The sequence below is a fragment of the Myotis davidii genome, unplaced genomic scaffold, assembly GCF_000327345.1.
Source record: "Myotis davidii unplaced genomic scaffold, ASM32734v1 scaffold560, whole genome shotgun sequence".
NCBI lineage: Eukaryota > Metazoa > Chordata > Mammalia > Chiroptera > Vespertilionidae > Myotis > Myotis davidii.
Genome location: NW_006294418.1, coordinates 568,948 through 589,946, shown reverse-complemented (window position 1 = coordinate 589,946; position 20,999 = coordinate 568,948). Strand labels below are relative to the sequence as shown.

General features: G+C 35.7%; 1 long non-coding RNA gene across 3 annotated transcripts in view; it reads right to left on the bottom strand.

Annotated features, from left to right (window-relative positions):
• Positions 1-17,310, bottom strand: part of LOC107183902 — a 21,862-nt gene extending 4,552 nt beyond the window's left edge. Inside the window, exons 1-5 of one of the 3 annotated variants that reach the window (XR_001514724.1) lie at positions 14,562-14,616; positions 11,436-11,513; positions 10,919-10,982; positions 6,178-6,311; positions 1,171-1,239 (exon numbers count right to left, since the gene is read on the bottom strand). This is a non-coding gene — a long non-coding RNA (uncharacterized LOC107183902). Of the gene's footprint in view, positions 1-1,170; positions 1,240-6,177; positions 6,312-10,918; positions 10,983-11,435; positions 11,514-14,561; positions 14,617-17,268 lie in introns of those variants that run through there. The other 2 variants (XR_001514723.1, XR_001514722.1) reach the window with 2 other exon arrangements.
• Positions 17,311-20,999: the final 3,689 nt, after the last annotated feature.

Genomic DNA, 20,999 nt, shown 5'->3' with positions numbered 1-20,999 from the left:
TGGTGTTTACCACCCCAAGTCATCACCATTTATCCCCCCTTTACCTTCTACTACTCTCCCTAGCCACCTTCCCTCTGGCCATCGCCATACTGTTGTCTGTGCCCATGAGTCTTTCTTTTCTTTGCTCAATGGATGGATGAGAAAACAAAATGAGGTATATCCATGCAGTGGAACATTATTTGGCAATGAAAATGAAGTACTGGTATAAGCTGCATCAATGAATCTTTAAAACATTAAGCTAGTGAAAAGTCAGTCCCAGAAGACTACATGTTGTATAATCCCATTACATGAATTGTCTAGACTACGTCCGCCTTTAGAATGGTGGTAGTGAGTGCAAGGTTAATTTTTGTTATAATAAAAATATGCTAAATTAATTATCATGACGGTTGCAAAACTCTGTCAATAAACAAAAAACACTGGATTTTATGGTTTAATTATGTGAATTATGTGATATATGAACTATAGTTTAATAAACATGTTATTAAAACTCACATACAAACAATCGGGTATCACAATTGTATTGGAACATTCAGTAGTATTATTGAAATTAGAAAACAGTGAAGCAATGCCTAAATTCTAACAAAAATGATTCATAGACTCTACTATGTAAAACCTGTCAATTGACAGACTAAGATTGTTTTTTCAGACATTTAAGCCGACCAAAATTTCATCACCCAGGGAATTATATAGAAGCATCAATCCAGGAAGATTTTCGTCCTTCACCAAGAATAAGAAAGCAACTTAGAATGCAAACTTTGTATAAAGTAGGCATAGATGTGAGAGTTTATATCTAGAGTCTCAATTCTGTTCCATTGAGCTATTTGTCTATCCGTATGCCAGTATGGCATCGTCTTGATTACTGTAGTTTTGTAGTAAATTGTGAAATAGGGAAGTGTGTCTTTTCACTTTGTTCGTCATTTTAAGGCTTTGCCTGGCTATTCTGTTCCTTGCATTTCCATAGGAACTTTAGATCATCTGGCCAATTTATGCAGAAAGGCTGCTTTCTACTGGTGATTATTTTGCTTGCTTAGAAAATGCCCTTCTTAACTCACCTACTACATAGATTCTTCCAAAATATATACAGTTATTGTTTAAATCAATATTCACTGTTTTCATCATCATTATCTTAGTCTTCAGATCTAACCCATGTAGAATTTCTTGTTGACATACCTTCCAAAGCTGTCTGTGACTTTTCCTAATTTAAACTGTTGAATCTGTAGATCATGTGGAAAGTATCATCTTATAATTCATGAACATGAAATTTTAGTGTATAAATCTTACACTTCTTTTATTAAATTTATTCCTAAGTATTTTGTTTTTGGTGCTATTTTAAGTGGAATTGTTTTCAATTTCACTTTCAGGTTTTTTATTGTGATAACACATACATAATATCAAATTTATCATTTTTATAACTTTTAAGTGTCCATCTCAGTGGCATTAAGTACAGTCACATTGTTGTACAACTGTTACCCTATTCATCTCTAGAAATTTTCAGCTTTCCAAGCTGAAATGCCATACAAATTAAACACGAATTCCCATACCTTCCCCAGCTCTGGAAACCAAACCATCATTATATTTTAGCTCTATAAATCCGACCACTCTAGGTACACATAAGTGGAGTCATGCAATTTTTTTTTATTTGACTGGCTTGTTTCACTTAGCATATCTTTAAGGTTTATTTATGTTGAGGCATGTGTCAGAATAACATTCCTTTGTATGCATATATCACATTTTGTTTATCTATTTACCTGGTTATGCACATTTTGATCATTTCCACCTTTCAGTTATTTTGAACAATATTACTATGAAACAACTGTGTACAAATATATGTCCAAATCATTGCTTTTACTATTTTGGTTACATACCCAGAAGTAGAATTGTTGTATAATATGGTAATTCTATATTAACTTTTTAAGGAACCATCATACTGTTTTCCATTGTGACTGCACCATTTTATATTCTTAGCGGTAATGCACAGTGTTACAATTTCTCCACATCCTTGCCAATACTTGTTATTTTCTGTTTATTTTTTAATTTTCTTTTTCTAATAATGGCCACCTTACTGGTGTGAAATAGTATCTCATTATGGTTTTCATTTGCATTGATCTAATGATTAATGATGTTGAACATTTTTTCATGTTATTATTGGCAATTTTTATATTTTATTTAGAGAAATATCTACTCAAGTTATTTACTCATTTAAAAATCGGCTTTTTTTTTGTTAATTGGATCATAAAAGTTTTTGTAAATTATGGATATCAATTATTTATCATATATATTATTTCAGAATATATTTACATTTTTCTCCAGTTTCCTCGGTTGCCTTTTCATTCTGATAGTATAATTTGATATACAAAGTTTTCACTTTTGATAAAGTACAATTTATCTTTATTCTGTCACCTGTGCTATTTTTACCATATTCTCTACTTCTTTCAGCATTTTTCTTGTAGTTTTATTGAATCCTATATAATAAAAACGTAGTGTGCAAATTGTCCCCTGGACAGGAAGTTTATCTGGAAGTTCGACCAGGGGGCAGGGCCAGCTGGGGAAAGGGAGGGATTGCCTGGGTGGCAGCTGGCAGCCACTAGGGACCCTACCAGTGCACAAATTTCATATAGTGGGCATCTAGTAAATATATAATAGCTATTTTGTGTCTTTGTTTGCTAATCCTCACATGGGGGTCTCTGAAAAGCATTTCTTGTTACAACCTGGTGTGAGTCACAGGTTACTGTTTCTTTGCATGTCTCATAATTTTTTATTGAAAGCTTAGAATTTTTGATAATATATTTTAACAACTGTCGAGTAAGACTCCCTCCACGTTCTGTGTGGAGTTGGGTTCGGTATCTGAAAGAGGAGCCGCACAACAAATGAGAGAAAAAGACACGAGTTCATTTTGCAATATTGGGGGACCAGGCGGCCAAGTCCCGAAGGACTTCTCTCATGCTTAGGCCTCACCAAGCTTTTATTGATTCTGGGATGCACCCATAGCATAGCCCTTAGGCAGGTGACCCCTGGCAACAGGCAGACTAGCCCATCAGCAAGGATTTACATAATAATAAATGGAGGAGTAGTTTCAGCTACCACTGTCTGGACAAACAGAGGTGGCGCCTAGCTGACCTCTGCTAGGGCTTCAAAGGCACCCAGCCTTTGGAGGGGGGGGGGTCCTTTGTCTATGTTTATCAGATAGTGAAGGCAACAAACAGTTTCCCACAACAACTCTAGATACTGCTCTTCCCTGCCCCTTATTGTGGGACTTGGTGGTTTATTTTATTTTATCTTTAGGCATGTTTAATTTTTTTATTACATGGACTGGACTATTTTGGTGAAGTCTCTGTCGCCCCTTTTAGGGTATAGACTTGGGCATATCCACAGCCCCCTGGGATGACAGTGTTTTAAAAGGACTCTGTTTGATTTTCTGTTTACCTGATTTTTTTTTTAAGATGTATGCCTCTATTGTTATCACACTTGCCAGCTAGCATGCACTAAGTCTCAGCTGATAATACAATATACAGATGATATATAATAGAATTGTACACCTGAAACCTACGTAATTTTATTAACCAATGACACCCCCCAAAAATCAAATTTTTATTCAAAAAGGACTTTGTCATAAATTGCTCCACTGTCTTATTCAATACAATTTTGGCCGCTTCTCAGAAGCAGTCTTTGAACTTTGTTCTAACTTTAGGAGGATTCTTCTTCTTAGCCATCTTTTCTCTTGAGTCTAGCTGACCTTTGTTTTAGTTTGTTGCTCCCATGGAGCCACCATCATTGTCTTCCTTAATAACCACCAAAATCTCTATTGCTTTTGACAGGCTTTTAGGTTTGAACTTCCCGGTGCTCTGATCTAAATGAAGTCAGTTCCCACCAGGAGTGTGACCCAGATATCTGTTCTGCAAGCCTGCTCTTCCCCCTGGGCCATCTCTTTATCTCTGCCCTGGAGCTAGAGATGGGTGCACTGCCCCACTTCCCTCAGAGTGACCCCTCTGCTTTACAAGTGGCATTCTAGGTGGCTATGGTTGCCTTTGGTCTTCTTGGCATGGAACGTCTGCCCCATGAGCGAGGAGGGCAGTTGGAGCCCAGTATTCTTGGTCTGTTCCTGCAGTAGAGCTTCCACCTGTTTTTAATGTGAGACCCATGCCTGTGTCTGTGCCTACTGTTCTCCCGGTAAAAAAAAATTACTCTGCTTCCATCTCTTCAGAGAATAAACCTTCAGTGTTCTGCTGCCAAAAAATGTGTTGCATTTACCTTTGTTCATCCTCATGTATTGACCTTAATAGACACCTTCCCAAGGTTATTGTTGCCTCTATGGACTGGGACTAGTATGAGGATTTAAGACAACAATGTCTGATCTTTGAAAGGAAAGAAAAATGACTTTTACCTTCACTTTGCAAATACTGTAGATTTAATCACAAGTACCTCTAACCTCCTAAATATGCAGAAATTGCTAGAAGTTATGAACTCCCTTTTCAAAGGAGGTTACTTTATTCATGCTACCTCATGTTCTTGAACCCAAATGCTACTACTGCCTCCACCCTATTATGTTTAGCTCAAATAAGTTATGTAATATACTTATGTAATTTATATGCATATAATCTATCTTCAACTATATATTCATTTTTTACCCTTCCACCTATAGGCATAAAAATTCTTTTACTAGATGTATGCAGTTTCTATTAGGTAATTATATTTTTCTCAGGTCCTTGTGGCAAATTTGGTTATTTTCCCCCTCAAGCATAGTTTCACTGGGGATGCATCTAAGTATATTGAACCAGGCAAAGATATAGCAATGGTTTTCTTATTATTAATACACATAGCCTATAATCCTTACCACAAAATCAAATACAAAACACTACTAAAACAAGATGCATAATACCACATACTACCTTAGTTTTATCAGTCCAATGTGCATAGCATCCTCAGCTCTCTCTCCCTTATCTCTCTCTATACCAGTTCATATCTAGGCAGTTACATGATACTTTCAGCTTATAGAGCACGCTTGCTCTCATTATAATTTTAATATGCACGAAAACTCATCAAAACATTTGCTCAGTTGAAATCTAAGGCTCAGAACATTTAAGAACTAGTGTGCAATTAAATGTCTGGAAAGAGATATTACCAACAGGTCTATGTCTTCTACCTTAAGAACTAGAAGCACATTTCAAGAAAGCTTGTGTGCCTGTTATTTTATAGAAACAAAAATGGAAGAGAAAATTTCTGGGTCCCTTTGGTGGAAATGTTAATTATTGTAATTATACTATTATAACTGCCAACCTATAATAGGCCTTTTAAAATATTCAAACACTAACTAAGTGCTTCTATTGAATTACTGTATTTAAATCTCACACCATCCCTATGACATTAGTAATGGCATTGTCCTCATATAATTTAACCTGAGAAGAAAACCCCACACAAGCATGTGTGGTTTTGTTTTATCTTCTCACTAGAGGCTCAGTGCACAAATTCGTGCATGAATGGGATCTGGATGGCCCACCTCGAATGAGGTGGGGGGAGCCAATCAGGGGTGGGGCTAGCCAGGGGGAGGGGCTGTGGGCAGTTGGTGGGCTGGCCCGGACGCCTGGTCAAACTTCGGGTTGAACTCTCTGTTGAGGGGACAATTTGCATATTAGCCTTTTATTATATAGGATATCCTCTCACAGGTAAAACTGAAGGAAATGTTTTTCTTGCACAATATTTTCACTAATAACTTATACCTACAGATTACAGGTATATTATTTAGCACATTTTGTCAATGAATATTGAAACCAAATTTGTCTTTTTGTAACATAAAATAAATTAACCTCTTCTCATTTGATTGTGCCTTGGTAACTAGATATTAATTTTCTGTATAATAAAAACTTTAAAAGTTTTGTATATTTAAATTTTAGAACTCTGAATGCCATTAAAATAAAATGTTCCTTAAGAAATCAGAATGCAAAGTAGGTAAGTTACTAAAAATGATTTTATTTGGAGTCTAAAGAAGCCATTTCCATCTAGTGTTAGCCAGTGAGTTGAGGTTAGAACTCCTTCTCTCAGTAAACCTGCAGCTTGCAGATATAATATAAAATGGGAAAATCTCTCACCATTGGTGTGGTACATGCTCAAGTTTTTTGTTGTTGTCACTTTGGTTTAGCTTTGGATTAGTTTATACATTTCAAATTTCATGGGGTAGAATACCTTACAGTTGTATTCCCAGTATAGATAGAGAAATGTCTGAGAAAACAGCATGAAAGCATGGCAGTGCAAGGACTTTTCCAGGCGGTAAATAAGAGAATACGGGAGTGGAGAAGACATGAACACTCTTCATCTTTCTGATGAGGAAGAGATAGATATCATTCCTGCACACCTTCGGTAGGTAATAACCAGTTATGAGGCCCAAACCAGATGGAAAGAGAGGCAGGACCTAGAGTATCTGCCTGGGGTCACCACTGCTTACAAACAACTCTTCACTTGTTTCAGAAGGAAAAGTAAAATGATATTTAAACAGGTAGCTGTGTCCTTTCTAAAAAAAAAATGTGTTTCAGCGGGTAATTTATTTACTAAATTATGAATAATCCATAAAATGGAATAATATACAACTATCAAAAAAGATGGGAAGATATATATATGTATACGCTGAGTATATACATACAACCATGTTATTTTAAAACAAAATGTGTACAATCTGTTATAAACTTCACACTCAGTCCACAGAATATTTTCATAAACTACATAATTATCTACAACTTCTACCTGATAATATATGTAAATTATAAAAACTTTTGCTTTTCCTTATTGAAAGAATAGTAAATTCATAAGAATATTAATATGCAAAGTGAAAAGTATGAAGTGATAGCTTACTCATGTTCATTTATTAAATAGTATTTTAAAAGAATTGCTTTTGAGTTCTGAACCATGTTGCTATATTTAAAAAAAATCTATGTAGGCAATTGTGTTGTTTGAAAATAGAGGTTGTTTTATTTATTTCATTCTTTCTAATTTTTAATCCTTAAAATCTTTTTTTTCCCCTCTAACTTACTGCACTGGCTAGGGCATCCAGTCCATTATTGCCTATAAGTGATAAGAGCAGTTACCTTGCTCCTGTTATGACTTGTCCCTGATATCATAGCAGATATTTGCCAGGTCAATGAATATGGTTTTTTTGTTAGGTGCTTTTTAGGCCAGTATTGAAATGATCATATTTTTGTTCTCTGTTAGTCTATTGATATGGTAACCTGCATTAATTGATTTTCAAATTCTAAGCCAGTCTTGTATTATATGGTAAACCTCATATAGTCATGATCTATTATTACTTTATATATTGCTATATTTGGTTTGTTAGGAAGTGTATATCTATGTTCAAAGGGAGTATTGTTTTATAGTTTTCTTATTTTGAATGTATTTGTATGATTTGGGTATTAGAATAATTCTAAACTCGTAAAAATGAGTTAGAAATGTTTTCTTTTCATCTGATTTTTAGAAATGTTTGCATGGAAATGGTACCATTTCTTCTGCAAATGTTTAATGGAATCTCCAGTGAAACTATCTGGATCTAAAATTTTCTTTGTGGGAGGTTTTAGTTCTAATTCAATTTATTTTATAAATATAGAAATATTCAGATTATCTATTTCTCCTTGAGTGAGATTTAGCAGTTTGTGTCTTTCACAGTATTAATTTATTTCATCTGTGTTGTCAAATTTAACGGCTTAGAGAGGTTGGTAGATTTTCTTATTATCTTTTTAAAGTTATAGAGTCTGCAGTGACAGCCTCTCTTTTCTAGCTGCTGTTTTTAATTTGTGTCTTTTTGTGAATTTAGTAAGGTCATATGATACAAGGTTAATTTGTAAAAATCAATTGTATTTCTAAATGCAAGCCACGTGCACTTGGAAGTTGAAATAAACAATACCACTCATAGCAACACTCAAACTATGAAATAATTAGGGATGAATTGAACATATTTGTGTAATATATGCTGAAAACTCATGAATAAAAGCACCCAAAGCTCAAAATAAATGTATATATACACCATATTTGTAAATTAGAAGACTCCATAATGTTGTTAAGATGTCAGTGTTTCCAAATCTGTAGACTTAATAAAATTCCAATTAAAATCCTAGCAGGGTTTCATAGAAACTGAAAAGCTGATTATAAAATTTTTATGGAAATATTAAGGAACTAAGTATCTATACAAGGACATAGAATGAGAACTCATGCTACCAGATTTCAAGATTTACTATACCAAAAACAGTGTGATATTGGAAAAAGGGTAAATATGTAGATTAATCAAAAATACCCCCACAAATATGTAATCCACTGATTTTTAACAAAGATTCAAATGTAATTCAATGGAGAAAGGTTAGATTAACAAATGCTGGAAAAGTTCAACATTTAATGTAAAAAGAAAATGAACCTTGATTCATATCTTACATATTACATGAAAATTTGATAGATTCTTATAAAGTGAAATATCTTTTACCATACTAGAGGCCTGGTGCATGAAATTTGTTCACTGGGCGGGGGGGAGGGTGTCCCTCAACCCAGCCTGCACCCTCTCCAATCTGGGACCCCTCGGGGGATGTCTGACTGCCGGTTTTGGCCCGATCCAACAACCCGGGACTGCTGGCTCCTAACTGCTCACCTGCCTGTCTTCCTGATTGCCCCCTATCCACTTTACCTTGTGGCTGTGGGCACTGCCATCTTTGAGGGTGGAGGGTGGGGCAGTTAATTAGCATATTCCCTCCTTATTGGCTATGGGTGGTGCCATCTTTGAGGGCGGGGCAGTGAATTAGCATATTCCTTCCTTATTGGCTGTGGGTACTGCCATGTTGGTGATGGTGTGAGAGTCAATTAGCATATCTTTATTAGATAGGATAAACATTCCCATCCCATATTACCCAAACAAAATGATAACCTATATTTATACAAAACATGTATGTAAATGTATATAGCACCTATATAAACAATGAACCCAAACTAGAAATAACTGAAATCTCAATCACTTGTGAGATGAATAAACAAACTGAGTACATTCATGGAGTGGACACTATTCAGCAGTACTACTGATAAAACAACATGGATGAATCTCAAATACATTTTACTAAGTAAAGATGCCACCGGCTGGATGATTCCATCTATAGAACCACACTAGAATAGACAAAACTATAGAGATAGAAAGCAGATCAGTAATTTCCAAAAATTGGCAGTGGGGCAAGGAGATGACTGCAGAAGAGCCAGAAAAATCTTTTGGGATAATGGCCCTGTTCTATATCTTGAGGATGGTATTCGTTACACAACTGTATGCATTTGTTCATACTCACAGAACTGTACACTAAAAGGAGTGAATTTTACTGTATGCAAGTTATACTACAACAAAAATGGAACAAACATATTTAAAAAAGAATTTCTTTCCTTAATGTTAAGAGCGCATTGAAAAAGTGAGGCCAGGACTGTGGTTTAGCAATAAGCAAATTATTCTGAAGAAATTCACATTAGCAGCCACAAGCAGGAGCCTAATCTCTGGAATCCAGCTCACACTCCTTTTTAATAGGCCAGGGAAATAGGGGTGAGAAAAAGAATGATGTGGCACAAATTATCACCATCCTGAATATGACAAGCACGTGTCCTGCTGACAAGAGGGACTGTCTGGCATGGTAATATGCTGTATCAGCTTTTCAATTTCCAAGTATAAAAAGTGAAGGAAATACTTATTTTTTCAAAGTGCTACATTGAAAAGAATAAATTTTTTTCTCATTACTAAAATTATAGTTGTTGGTTAAAGGGCATTTTTGTATAAGGCAAATTCAAGGAGCAATTTGATTACTAAATTTGAGAATAAAACCTTATTTTACCTTGTAAAATAATGTCCCATATAACATATATTTGGGAAGGTACCTGTATCTTTTTGTATTTCCAAAGAGTTTATAAAAGTTCTAATTTTCTCTCTGGGAGAAATATATAACCTAGAAGCACATGAATACAATAGCTGTGTTCTCACTATCGTATTAAGTCCAATACACAATCAATGTGAATTGTTTGATTTTAGGTCATAAAGGCTGCCAGCATATTGCTATTGATTATACTATAGATGAATTGATGGCTGTACATACAACATTGCAAACAGTGGTTCTCTGGCTTAGAAATATTTATGTAAACAAAACTAATATACAAAGAATCCTCCTAACAGTAATAACTTGTAATTATTGTAATTGTTAGAATCTTATAATTGTTGGAATCAAGTTATCATCTTTTAATCACCATTCTCTGCTGTTGTGTTTTTACTTTGAGGCAGGTTAGCAAGTTATTTGTATGTGTTTTATAAATCATGAACCAGCATACATTTGGGGAAATGTGTTCTAAAACCCAATGCTGTTTAAAAAAAAACACCCACAAAAAACATAATAATCCCTAAAGACTGAGAAAATGGCCATAGCTATTTGGTGAAAATTGCTTATCTGAGGTGTTAATTGGTCCGTGCTTATGTAGAAAATTAAATGTGGATGTACATTGATTTGCTTCAGAGAATAACACTCATATTTTATAGGAACCAATTGCTAGTAGCCAGGATAGAAAAATCTTTATTTCCTGTGGTTAGTGTTTTCCCCTCTGCAATCAGGTAAACATTTCAGGAGAATTTGCCTAAAAGATATCTTCTCTAGAAGACATTTAAAAATGCACATGTGCTTTGGGGGCAAAACTAGAATTATGTCATGTAACACCCAAAAGTGAAAGAGCGAAAGAGAAAGGCCTCCTGTTGTAAAAAGAAACATAGTTCCAAATTGCCGGAAAAAAATGTGTAAATTATACGAATATTGACAGTAGGTATTCTGTTGTACTGAATGAGTGATTAACCTTAAATGGTTAATCGCAATGACAGTAAAAATACTGATAATAAAAAGTTACTATTTGGCAGACAATATTTTAAGAAGTTGGCATGACTTACCCCATTTAAAACTCATGACAACTCTATGAGGTAGTTTCTATTATTATTCCCATTTTAGAGATAACTAAAAACAAGAATTGAGATCTTAGGTCATTTACCTATCACCATGTATTGTATAACAAACAACCCTAGTACCTAGGGAGTTCAATGAAACAACAACAACAAATAATAATTTGTAATCCAGATCACAGTACAGTTAGGTTCAGGGCTGCCTCCTATGTTGTGTTCAGGCTCCCTCAATTTGAGGCTTCTACTATCCCAAGGTCCGATGAGTTTTCTGCTGAATTCCTTGCATCCAGAGCACTGACAAGTGAAGGGAAGAAAGTGGAAGATTATCTGAATTCTTCAAGGGCAGTTCAGGAAGAGGCGCACACTAATTTTGCTTATATAACATTGTCCAGAAGCCAGATATATGGCTTTAACCTAATAGCACGTCAAGTGGGAAAACTTCTTGTTTTATTTGCCCGTGAAGAGGAAACAGGATTGGTGAACATTAGCTAATTTTTGTGATACTCACATAACCTGGAATTAGTAAAACCAGAATTAGAGCTTAGGTACTCTGGCTTCACAGTCTTTAGCCATTATATTTCACCAGCTCTTAGAGAAAAGAAAAAGGAAAAGAGATATAATATGAATTAATTTCGTATCCAAGTAGAATTCTTACTATTTATTATTAATAATAAAAATTCAAAAATTTATTTCTTAAATCTATTTCTAAGTTAAAGAACATCTTAGAATCTTAGATACCGCAAAGCTACATGCTATTTGTAAACCAAACATGTCAAACTCATGGCCCATGGGCCACATGTGGCCCACAACGAATATTTTTTTACAGCTCTGCCAATATAAAGTATGCAAGAAAAGTTTTAATAAAAATTTCATAACTTAATTTTTACAATATCCTATTATACATAATTATTAATAATGAACTACGACGTTCGCTAATGATTGTTTACTCATTTATTTCAGTCTTTTGTATTCAACATGTCTCTATTGAAATAAACGTACGTTTCTATGAAAATTGAAGCTTTTTTTTTTTTTTTGCGGCCCACATCAACTTAAACCTTGTTTATTTAGCCCGTTTTAGCCTTTGACATGGTTATTGTAAACTGTTAACTTACATTTGATAGAAAATATATACCCACACTTTTATAGTACTCTCCTATACAACTTTGAAAAGATAATAAAAATATTCCTTAAAATAGCAGAATGGAGTGGGACTGTGTTGGCTCTGTCTTCATCAATTGCATTACATTTGATTCCTGACATCATAGCTACTCTCCTTTAATTAAAAATGACACTTTCCTTTTATGATAATGCTGAGGAATACAGATCAGATTCCCTGTTTACATATCTGTTTCTTGGCTTGCATATTGCATCTCCTTAAATACTAGTGGTCTTCCTACTTCAGTTTAAGATCCAAACCAATGATAATGTTGCATGAACCAATGACCATGCTTCATAAAAAGCACTCTATGAAGACTGATCTGAGTATGAAATTTCTGTTCTACTCTAATAAGCTTTCTAGCAAAATTAATTTGATGAATTTTTAATTACATACATAATCATTATAGTGTTGCACATAATTAGGCATAACTGGTAAGTAGTTCTAATAGATAACATTATAATAATTAGTATTGCTTTCACAGAGTCAAGCCAAATTTTAAATTTTAGTTTTTCATGCTGTCAATTCTTCATAGTTCTTCATAGCCCGTTAGAAGAATCAGCATTTACCATTTTACCTGATATCATATACCATTTAATCATCTCCCTATCACTTCTCTGCACAAACACAAATTCTCATACAGGATAAAATCGATAAACCACAAGCTAAGTTGCCGACGTTTTTTCTGCTATTTCCAACCACAAGACCCCCAATACTCAAAACTGTGGTTGAGGTTCTGGATTTTCATAGTCATTCCCCTGCCCCATTTTCTTTTATTTCTCCTCAATTCTCCCCATCACAACCCCCATGTTGTTAACTTGAATCAGTCAGTACGCATTGGATGTAAGGGTCCTCAAACTACAGCCCGCGGGCCACATGCAAATACAAATATTGTATTTGTTCCCGTTTTGTTTTTTTATTTCAAAATGAGATATGTGCAGTGTGCATAGGAATTTGTTCATAGTTTTTTTTAAACTATAGTCCGGCCCTCCAACGGTCTGAGGGACAGTGAACTGGCCCCCTGTTTAAAAAGTTTGAGGACCCCTGGGAGGGCCGAAAGATGGAACCAATAGTCTGTGGATTTTCTACTTCAGATTGAGACAGGGGAAAAAGAGAGTTGGGCTACTGGGATTAAGTGGTAAAAATAATACATGTAAAATACATGTAAAACATGTAATATACGTAAAAACATGAGTTATTACGCCTGCCGTAAGGTACAGACTAAATTACGTAGGGCATTCCCATACCTTTCTTCTCTTTATCCCCTAAAATGTGTAAGTCTTTTCTATGACAGCCCTTTCCATTTCCTCTTTCTGTCCCAGCCCCTTATTACATTTATCTTTGTCCTCTCTGCTCTACTGAAACCCTTTTTAAAGGTCTTCATTGATCCTATTTGGAAACCCCGTGCATTTTTTTAGAGTTAATCCAAGTATATTTCTCTAAGGCTTTGCCATTAATGGCTCTGCTCACTTTGGTGAACTGTTCTTCTTCCTTAGGTTTTGTGAAGCTTCCTAGATTCTTCATCTATACGTTTGATTATTTAGCAGTTTCTTCATTAACACTTTTTCTCCTTGCCTTTCACATGTAGAAGTTCTCTAGATTATAATTGTATCATAAAACTTCTTTATGAGGGATGATTCTTACCTCCTGGGGCTACAAGCACCAACTTCACATTTGTAACTTCCAGATTTACAACTCCAGTCCAACATTCTTTTCTTAAATAGACTCAAATTCTCAACCTTCTCATGCCCATTACCCTATCAACATTTTAAACTAAACAAAGACAAATTTATTATTTTCCCCAAACTTCCAGTTCTCCTGTTATTCTTAATACATTTTATTGGTACTATTAACTCCCTGACATTATGCTTTCACCAAGTTTTTGACCATCCATTGATCTAAATATTCATAGCCCTAATTTATGCCTTTGCTATTGTAGCCTTTTAGATGGGTTTTCTTCTTTCACTATTTTTCACTTATCTTTCTCCCTGCTATTAGTTACTTTCAAACAATACAAGTCAGAATATATCACCCTGTCCTCATTAACTATCAATGACTCACATTATCAGGAGAGAATGCTACTTAATCTAATAATTAATCCACTTGGTCCTGGTCCAAAACAATTCCAGTCCTATTTTCTACCACAGTCAACAGTATGTTCCAGATACCTACCCCCATTTTCAGTCTCTGTATGAATTTTTCTCTTTCTAGCCTATGAATTTACATTGTTATTTAACATATATATTATTCTGCTATGAGTTATACCTGTCTAACATTGTTCTTCCCACCTAACACCACCAACTTCCCCACTCATGGTATAATCACTTAGTTTGGGTAAAGCAATTTTGTATCTGTGGGCAACTTAGCTTGTAACTTTGACTAGGTACTCAATCCATGTTGGACTTAAGCAGCACATATATGCACAGCAATTTTGAAATGATTCCACATAAATCAAACAAGATTTGACAATTCAATTACCTGATTTGAAGATGTAAATGAATGATATTTAGGACCTAGTTTAATGAAGTAGAAATGAAACTTGAGACTGTTAATCTTCATCCTAGAGTTCAGCTATTTTATTGATTTTTTGATGCATTTACCCTATAAAAATCGTGAAACACTTCCAGTTTTCTGTCACACATTACTAAGCCTAGGCTGACAAACAAAGATACACCATGGTTCCAGCTATCACCAGATTGTTCAGTGGGAATTACAGGTATCATTACATAGGTATTAAATATATAGATATCAGAACATAGACTTTATATTTAGAATGACCTTAATTTGAATGCTAGCTCTACTGTATGTTTGCTGTATAATCTTGGGTTATCAACCATCAGATTTATCACCTGTAAAATGTAAGTTACAATAATAACTACATGTTTAACTGCTGTGTGTTTCAAAAAGATTGCAAAATTAAAGAACTTGATATAGATTTATAATTTGTAGCTATATATACTGGTATAAAGAAACATTTATTACATATTTTATTGCTAATACATTTTTATAAACCAAGTTACTACTCTTTTTACGTTACATAAATATTGACATTTATGTTAGCATAAAATTAGCACTGATCCCAAATCCAAACCTATTAAATAAAATATAGTTAATTTGTATATTGGTTGAATTTATATTTTGGAAACAACAATTGTTCCAAGTTTTCAAGGAGAAAGAACTTTAATGTAATCACAGCAGTGAACATTAGAAATTGAACAGGGCACAACTAGCTGTCAAGTTATGATATTACAGTTATGTCCCAGTCAGAGAGGAAGCTATGATATTTGTTCAGTTCACCAATAGCATATTGATAGAAAAAGATCACAGCCTCAGCCCTAGGTCACCCCAACAGTGGCAGGTTGACAATAAGAGGAGGAAGCTCACAAAGGAGACTGTGAAATAGGAGGAAAACCAAGGGTGTGGAGCCCGTGGAAGTCAAGTCATGAATCTGTATCAGAAACAGTAGTTCCCTGTGTCTACTGCTACTGAGAGGTCAAGGGAGATGAGGACTGAGAAAAGGTCATTGCATTTAGTTAGCATCAAGGTCATTGGAGATATTCACACGAGCATTTCTTAGGAGCAGAGGCTTGATGGAGTGGGTTTAAGATAGAAACAGAAGGGTAGAGAGAGACAGTGGGTATGGGTAATTTTTAAAATTTTGTTGCAAAAAGGAATTGAACAATGGTGACTAATAGGAGAAGGGAGGTCAAAGTTCTTGGTTTTTAAGTTGGGGAAAAATAAGAGCATGTTTGATGCTGAGATGGAACTAGTGCAGGGGTCAAAAAACTTTCTATAAAGAGCGATAGTAAATATTTTAGGCTTTGTGGGTCATAAGTCTTTGAGGCAACTAGCCAGCTCTGCCTTTGTAGAGTAAAAGCAGCCTGAGGGAATATTTAAACAAAGGGGCTTCATTGTGTTCTGGTAAAAGTTAATTGACAAAGATTGAGGGCGTTAGTTTGTTCTAGTACTTAGTTATTTGAAAAATAAAAAGCGATTATGAGAGGAAGTAGAGAACAGCTGAAGTTATATCCTTGACTCAGTGAGAGGGCATGGAATTTGTGTAAAGGAATTGGAGTTCGGGCTTTGATTATGAGTTTGAAAAGCAAAAAAGACAAGAATATGCAGAGGTGGATAAATATGAAAAACAGATCTGTGAAAAATCTCTTTTGAGTGCTTCAATTTTCTTAGAAAAGCAGGAAGCAAAATTATCATACCGTGACAGAAATTACCAAAGGGCCAGAAAACACATTATGGGCCCTCGGAAGATTCAGGAAAACCTTTTATTTGCAGAGGCACTAGTGTGGTTTCTCAGGGGACTCAGTCTCCAAAGCTTGAGTTCCGGATGAGGGGTTGGGCTGGGGGGTTGTCTTTTCTTTTATCCCCTTAGTTTCTTTGTCTCCCAAATATGGACCAGGCTTCCGGACTTTTCACAGGTTTTGCAGCCCCCATGGGTTGGGACCGGGAAGTGAGATTACTACAACGAACCACCCAGGCTAGCTGGTGCCAGCAGTTAATCTTCTGTGGGGGCTTTTTTTGTCCCCCGCTGCAGATAAACAGGTTCTGGAAGGCTATCGAGGACACAAGCAGAAAGGGGGTTGGGGCTAGCAAGCTTATGCATCAGAATGCAGGTTGTGTGTGTGTGTGTGTGTGGGGGGGGGCGGGGCTCAGGCTGCCTTCATAATATGTGTGACCATAGGAAGGAAATTTGAAGTTTTACAGAGAGAACATGCATAAAATAATTAGAGAGTTGAAAAGTAATTGGCTAAAAAAATACTATAGATAATTAAATTTCTAGTAAAATGTCAAGTTTTCAGCTTGAAATATTTTTGCTGTTCTTTTCCACATTTGACTTTTTATACATTTACATATATATATGTGTGTATATATATATGTATATATTTATTCACACATATATGTATGTGTGTATATATATATATATATATATTTCTGAAGCAGCAGATAAACTTGCAGCAAATATCAACATATTTTAAATCATTTAAGTTTAATATTCAATACCCTTCAATACCCTTATTTTTATTCCTGGGGTGGGACAGGAGGGCTGTCGCAATCCATTAATAACCCTATTTTCTTTTTTAAATATATATTTTTATTGGTTTGAGAGCGGAAGCAAGAGGGTGAGAGAAATAGAAACATCATTGATAAGAAAGAATCATTGATTGGCTACCTCTTGTACATCCCCTATTGGGGATCGAGCCTGAAACCCAGGAATGTGTCCTGACTGGGAATTGAACTGTAACCTCCTGGTTCATAGGTCCACGCTCAGCCACTGAGTCATGCCAGTCTAGCAATACCCCTATTTTCAAATAGAAAAATCAGTTACATGTTCTATGCATATATTTTTCTAGTTTAACAATTCTTATTCCTGTTAGAAATTTACGCAGTGAATATTCTCCTGTCACTTCAGCTGTTTCATGCATTTATCATATTGAATCTTAGTTTGCTCCGATGGCTTGCTAATTTTTGTTTTAATGAAATATTCACTCTGAAATAATTCAGATATAACAAAATATATTATGTCCAGTAGCTGTCTAATATTTTGCAACTCGTGAAAGAAAAATTATTGAAATTGAATATATTCATTGATTGCTATGAAGGTTACACATGGATTAGTAAATCAAAACAAGTGCTCAAAAGATAGAAAATCAATTGATACGTCAGATAGGAAAGGCATGGAACCAATGGTGAAATCAACCACTTAGTTGACATTTTTCCATTTGAAATAATTTAATTTACAAGAATTTGAAAGGATTTTGTGACTTTGAACATATATAATATGCTAAAAAGTGAAAGACTGAACAGATAGACCTGAAATATTAACGATACTTCAAACAAATGCAAAGCAACATATTTTAGAAGGAATACATGCTGTTTGGTCTCTCAACCAATCACAGAAACTTTGAAGGATGCACTGAGCAAATATTAACAATATTTAAATTTAAAAAATATATGTGCACATGCATATAGAGGTGATCTTTCTGTGTTTCTCTACAGAACTGTTGCCCAGTTGCCAGCAGTTGAATTGTCAGTATAAATGTGCAGTGGTCAGAAATAGTACAAGATGTTACTGTGAAGATGGATTTGAAGTAAAAGAAGATGGAAGAAGCTGTAAAGGTGAGTATGACAGGTGACTCTTAATTTTTTTTTCAGAGGCTTAGTGAACAGAAATTTTATGAAGTATTTTTTTATTACCTACCATGTGATCCACACAAAGTTTACATTTATTTTTCTCTGAGATTTAAAAGTTGACACTCATCCCCCCCACCCCCGGCAAAACCACAAACATAAATATTATAGGACTGCACTTATATCAATCATTTTTGATTCATGTTACAATAATGTCAAACATGGGAAGTGTTTTGGTTAACCATTAAAATATTGGATTTAATTACCTTAAATTTCTAATTGTATTATGCCTATTATACAGCCGCTGGGTGGTATAACTGTGTTAGGTTAATAATAATCATGTAATATCCTTTACAATTTTTGCATTGGAAATTCTGACATTTGGCATTTCACCACTATGTTAATAATGGTGAACATGACAATATTTATATTTTAAATGTTCTAATTCTTGTTTTGTGAATACTCTAGAACCATGGTCGGCAAGCTGCGGCTCTCAAGCCACATGCAGCTCTTTGGCCCCTTGAGTGTGGCTCTTCCTAAGCCTTAGGAGTACCCTAATTGAGTTAATAATGATGTACCTACCTATATAGTTTAAGTTTAAAAAATTTGGCTCTCAAAAGAAATTTCAATCGTTGTGCTGTTGATATTTGGCTCTGTTGACTCATGGGTTTGCCGACCACTGCTCTAGAGCAACACACCCCCCCCCCCCCCCAGAAAAAGAGAGGCTCATTGTTTTTAATGAACATCTGGGCCTTGGATTTGTAGTTTGTTGTTTACTTTTTGCATTATACAAATGTTATAGAAACATTTATTATTAAATGTCTATCAGGCCCAGTGGATGCATAATCTGGCTAAAAGGGGACAGTTGAAGGCAGCAGGGACTGCAGCAGGTGTCTGACTAGTGAGGTCAGACCAAACCTGGGCAATTGGGTTCTGGATAGGAAATAATTCAGAGCCGAGACCCAAAACTGTAAGAGAATATTTACTTGGTAAATTACAGAGATAGACAAAGTAATTCCTAGAAGAAATGGGCTTAGGAAATATGTTATGGAAGGGAAGGAGCCTTGGAGCTTGAAAATGAGGAAGCTAATGGTAAAGTGCCTGGGAAGGAAGGAAAAGGGAAAGGGAAAGGTACTGTGCACTCCTGGGAGGGAGAATGCACTGGGCCCTCCATACTAAGAATGGAAATTTTAGGGGAGACGCCAGGGGAAGATCTCAATAGAATATTCAGCAGTTTTCCACGTGTGTCTTTTCAGGGTTGTGGTCTCCACAGATTGGCCAGCACCAGGGCAGGGAGTCATGATTCAATGCAGCTGGTCCTGATGAAATGTGAGGTTCAGGGGTGCAGATTCTTCTCGTGGGTTCTTATACAATGAAGTTGAATAATAAATTTGTGGACGAACAGATTTCTTTAATAAAAATGTAGAAGTTTATTAGAAGCATATGCAAACTCCATCTGGGCTGGATGTCCCCAAAGGGTACTCCCTGGGGAGGAGCCCCCAAATGGGAAAAGCCTGCTCTTTCTCTCTAATGGGAAAAATCTAAATCCAAAAATCTCTAAAAATCTGCTGAGTCTCTGTCTCCTGGTTTATAAAGACTGCAGATCTTTGAGCCTGACCCTTTCTAATTGGATCCTTTATTAATTTAGGACCCTCATGCCTTCCTCATTGGTCATTCTGCTACATAGTATTCGTTTCAAAGTCTAAATCCTCCATGGTGCCCCCCATTTTCCCTCCCTCTTATCTTGTTGGTTGGAGTTGCCTTTGGTCTCTCAGCTGCTCAGGCCAGAGATATCTCTGTCTTTGGTTTATGGATGTTTTAATTGCCCAGGCCAGAAATGTTTCCATCTGCCTGGAACGTCCCCCAATCCCTTCCTGTGGCATTTCTCTATCTTCTGTACAAGGAAGATAAGCATTTTGGTGTCTTCAAGCCCCCATCTATGCATTTCTCTTGCATGGACCCTCCTTATCTCTAAGACTCCCAGAACTTGAACTTGCCTGTTTTGTTTCTGAAATCCCTTTCACTTATGTCAGTCATGGTTGGTTTTGTTGCTGATCTGGGCCTGGAGGTGAAATACAACTAAGGCATAGATGTTATTTCTAGGGAATAAAAGTCAGGGGGTCCAAACAGCATGACCAGCGATATGCTGGGGGAGGAAAAGTCACCTTGGGATCGAGGCTCTGCCCCACAATTGACTGTACATTGTTAGTTACTTGGGGCTTCCCACACTAGTGACCTGCCCCATCATCCTTGCTCTGCTCATGTCTGTCTAACTGCCTACAGCAGGACCAAACCGACATATTTATTTAACTGACATTATTTTTAAGTCAACACTTAAAAATTAGAAGATTGCACACAAACGGTCAGACTTTGAGGAAAAAACAAATCAGAAGAATTGCCAGACTAGACCCCATATCATCACAAAAGTCAACGAAATGAGAACAGTACCTCTAGACATACAAATAATTTTTAGTTTCTTTTTTAAAATATATTTTTTATTAATTTCAGAGAGGAAGGGAAAGGGAGAGATAGAAACATAAATGATGAGATAGAATCATTGATTGGCTGCCTCCTTCATGCTCCACACTGGGGATCAAACCCACAACCTGGGCATATGCCCTGACTGGGACTTGAATTGTGATTTCCTTGTTCATAGGTCAACACTCAAACACTGAGCCATGCTGGCCAGGCTACAATTTTTAGTGTAAACCGGCAGTTGTCATTCACACAGGGTAGGCTAATATGTCTCTACTGTAAACTTCTTATTCTTTG